Source organism: Myxine glutinosa, chromosome 1, assembly GCF_964187855.1.
Source record: "Myxine glutinosa chromosome 1, kmMyxGlut1.1, whole genome shotgun sequence".
Lineage (NCBI taxonomy): Eukaryota > Metazoa > Chordata > Myxini > Myxiniformes > Myxinidae > Myxine > Myxine glutinosa.
Window position 1 is genome coordinate 271,041,571 of NC_136261.1, and position 4,043 is coordinate 271,045,613.

A 4,043-nucleotide genomic window follows, 5' to 3' on the forward strand; every position below is an offset into this window, starting at 1 on the left:
CGTCCGCCGTGATGCGTCGAAGCCTGAACTGGGCTTCGGCCTGCAGGAACCAGATCTCCGCCTGAGCTTCCCAGAACTCGGGGAGCTTTATCGCTACCGCGTTGGTTGCCATGGCTGTGGCGGTTTCGGGTGATCAGTGACGGCTGACCAAAATGTCGGAGTCACCAATGAAGCGCGGTGCTACGCGCGCGACTTTCTACCAAGGAGGAAGCGGACAACGCGGTTAAACAAAAGTGTCTTTATTGACAAGTGGTCACTGTAGCACTGGCGCGCTCCGGGTTGCGCGCCCAGTTTATATCCTGAGGCCACGCCTACCCCTCGGGCGTGGCCGCCGCCCACTTGGTGCGCGGAATGATGTCACCATGCCAGTGGGCTTTCGTGTCCGCCACAAGCGGACGCCACCCTGGTAGTGTTAGTAATAGATTCTACCCCGGTAGTGTTAGTAGCAGACGCCACACTGGTAGTGTTAGTAGCAGACGCTACACTGGTAGTGTTAGTAGCGGACGCCACCCTGGTACTGTTAGTAGCGGACGCTACACTGGTAGTATTATGTTAGTAGCAGACGCCACACTGGTAGTATTAGTAGTAGACGCCACACTGGTAGTGTTAGCGGACGCTACACTGGTAGTGTTAGTAGCGGACGCTACGCTGGTAGTGTTCGTAGCAGACGCTGCACTGGTATTGTTAGTAGTAGATGCTACACTGGTAGTGTTCGTAGCAGACGCCACACTAGTAGTGTTAGTAGCAGACGCCACGCTGGTAGTGTTAGTAGCAGACGCCACACTGGTAGTGTTCGTAGCGGTCGCTACACTGGTAGTGTTAGTAGCGGACGCCACCCTGGTAGTGTTAGTAGCGGACGCCACCCTGGTAGTGTTAGTAGCGGACGCCACCCTGGTAGTGTTAGTAGCGGACGCCACCCTGGTAGTGTTAGTAGTGGACGCCACCCTGGTAGTGTTAGTAGCGGACGCTACACTGGTAGTGTTAGTAGCAGACGCTACACTGGTAGTGCTAGTAGCAGACGCCACACTGGTAGTGTTAGTAGCGGACGCTACACTGGTAGTGTTAGTAGCAGAGGCCACCCTGGTAGTGTTAGTAGCGGACGCTACACTGGTAGTGTTAGTAGCAGCCGCCACGCTGGTAGTGTTATGTTAGTAGCAGACGCCACACTGGTAGTATTATGTTAGTAGCAGACGCCACACTGGTAGTATTAGTAGTAGACGCCACACTGGTAGTGTTAGCGGACGCTACACTGGTAGTGTTAGTAGCGGACGCTACGCTGGTAGTGTTCGTAGCAGACGCTGCACTGGTAGTGTTAGTAGCAGATGCCACACTGGTAGAGTTCGTAGGGGACACTACACTGGTAGTGTTAGTAGCAGACGCCACACTGGTAGTGTTCGTAGCGGACGCTACACTGGTAGTGTTAGTAGCAGACGCCACACTGGTAGTGGTCGTAGCGTAAGCTACACTGGTAGTGTTAGTAGCAGGCGCTACACTGGTAGTGGTCGTAGCGGACGCCACACTGGTAGTGTTCGTAGCGGTCGCTACACTGGTAGTGGTCGCAGCGGACGCCACACTGGTAGTGTTCGTAGCAGGCGCTACATTGGTAGTGTTCGTAGCAGACGCTACACTGGTAGTGTTCGTAGCAGACGCTACCCTGGTAGTGTTAGTCGAGGACGCTACACTGGTCGTGTTAGTCGAGGACGTTACACTGGGTCTCAGATGAGTATAAAATAATGTAATAAATAATTCGTTTTGTGTTTACCTGCGCTGGACCCCTGGACTGATCCCATGGACCCCATGCTCCGGGAAATCCTATTTCACCATTTAATCCCATAGTTCGCGATCTTTTAAATATCCAGAAGAACAAAATAACTTTTCTCGGTTTTCTCGTAAAACATGAAACGTCCATTTCACATCCCATTCCTCGATTGCCTTTTGATTCCTCCTCCCTGCTCGTTGCTCCTCCTGGTTACCTTCTTTCCCGCCATCATCATTATCATCATCGTCGGCACACGTGATTGTACTTCTGAATCCCGGAGGCGCTTCACGGCAGGAGTGGGTCATGCCCCCCCTCTCCCCCCCCCCCCCACTCCATTGCATGTTTTCCCCCCTTTGCACCCCTCCCCTCGCTCCTCCTCTCGACTCGACCGCCCCTCGAAGCGCTGCTGCTCGGACGGGACGAGTGAACAGCAGGTCCGGCTTTGCAGCGACAGGACGAACCTCAATGAGCATCACTTCCCCATAGTCTCTGCTTCTCCCGCTGAACCCCCAATTTATCCTTTCCCGCCGAGGTCCGGGTTCGCGATCCAAGCAACCCCCAACCGCCTGTCACATCGAGCTCGGTGGGGGCAACGCACCGCCCCGTCCGCACAACGGTGAGCTGGGACACCGCTTCGGCGATCGCGTAATCATCGTTATCGTTACCATGTGACGTGTGACAGCGCGTGCAGTGCGGAGGGAGGTCCGGGGGGCGGGGATCGTTCATGCCTTCCAGCCGCAGAGCACGCGCTCGCACACCACCCAGCATGCACTTACACAGCACCCGCTGGGACACCACCCAGCATGCACTTACACAGCACGCGCTCGCACACCACTCAGCGTGCACTTACACAGCACCGCTGGGACACCACCCAGCATGCACTTACACAGCACGCGCTCGCACATCACCCAGCGTGCACTTACACAGCACGCGCTCGCACACCACCCAGCGTGCACTTACACAGCACCCATCATACATTTACGCAGCACGTGCTCCCACACCACCCAGCACGCACTTACACAGCACGCACTCGCACACCACCCAACATGCACTTACACAGCACGTGCTCGCACACCACCCATCATGCATTTACACAGCACGCGCTCGCACACCACTCATCATGCACTTACACAGCACGCGCTCGCACATCACCCAGCGTGCACTTACACAGCACCCATCATACATTTACGCAGCACGTGCTCCCACACCACCCAGCACGCACTTACACAACACGCACTCGCACACCACCCAGCGTGCACTTACACAGCACGCGCTCGCACACCACCCAGCGTGCACTTACACCGCACGCGCTCGCACACCACCCAGCGTGCACTTACACAGCACCCATCATACATTTACGCAGCACGTGCTCCCACACCACCCAGCACGCACTTACACAGCACGCACTCACACACCACCCAGCATGCATTTACACAGCACGCGCTCGCACACCACTCAGCATGCATTTACACAGCACATGCTCGCACACCACTCAGCATGCATTTACACCGCACATGCTCGCACACCACTCGGCATGCATTTACACAGCACATGCTCGCACACCACTCAGCACGCACTTACACAGCATCGCACACCACCCAGCATGCACTTACACAGCACACGCTCGCACACCACCCAGCATGAACTTACACAGCACATGCTCGCACCCCACCCAGCATGCACTTACACAGCACACGCTCGCACACCACTCAGCACGCGCTCACACAGCACACACTCGCACACCACCCAGCATGCATTTACACAGCACACGCTCGCACACCACCCAGCATGCACTTACACAGCACATGCTCGCACACCACCCAACATGCACTTACACAGCACACGCTCGCACACCACTCAGCACGCGCTTCATTCGCTTTTCGTGCGACGAGGATCGCTCGCGACCGGGCACCTCTCGGAGGGGATCCCGAGTGGTACAACCGTCGGTGGTGGCTCGAATGGGGGAAGGAGCGGGGACTCGGATGGGGGAAGGAGCGGGGACTCGGATGGGGGAAGGAGCGGGGACTCGGATGGGGGAAGGAGCGGGGACTCGGATGGGGGAAGGAGCGGGGACTCGGATGGGGGAAGGAGCGGGGACTCGGATGGGGGAAGGAGCGGGGACTCGGATGGGGGAAGGAGCGGGGACTCGGATGGGGGAAGGAGCGGGGACTCGGATGGGGGAAGGAGCCGGGGCTCGGATGGGGGAAGGAGCGGGGACTCGGATGGGGGAAGGAGCGGGGACTCGGATGGGGGAAGGAGCGGGGGCTCAGATGGGGGAAGGAGC

General features: G+C 57.5%; 1 protein-coding gene across 1 annotated transcript in view; it reads left to right on the forward strand.

Moving 5' to 3' along the window:
* Window positions 1-2,130: 2,130 nt before the first annotated feature.
* Window positions 2,131-4,043, forward strand: part of LOC137437459 (zinc finger protein 385D) — a 952,094-nt gene continuing 950,181 nt past the window's right edge. The window contains exon 1 of the mRNA XM_068131805.2: window positions 2,131-2,375. The gene's annotated coding sequence lies outside the window, so the exon portion shown is untranslated. The remainder of the gene's footprint in view (window positions 2,376-4,043) is intronic.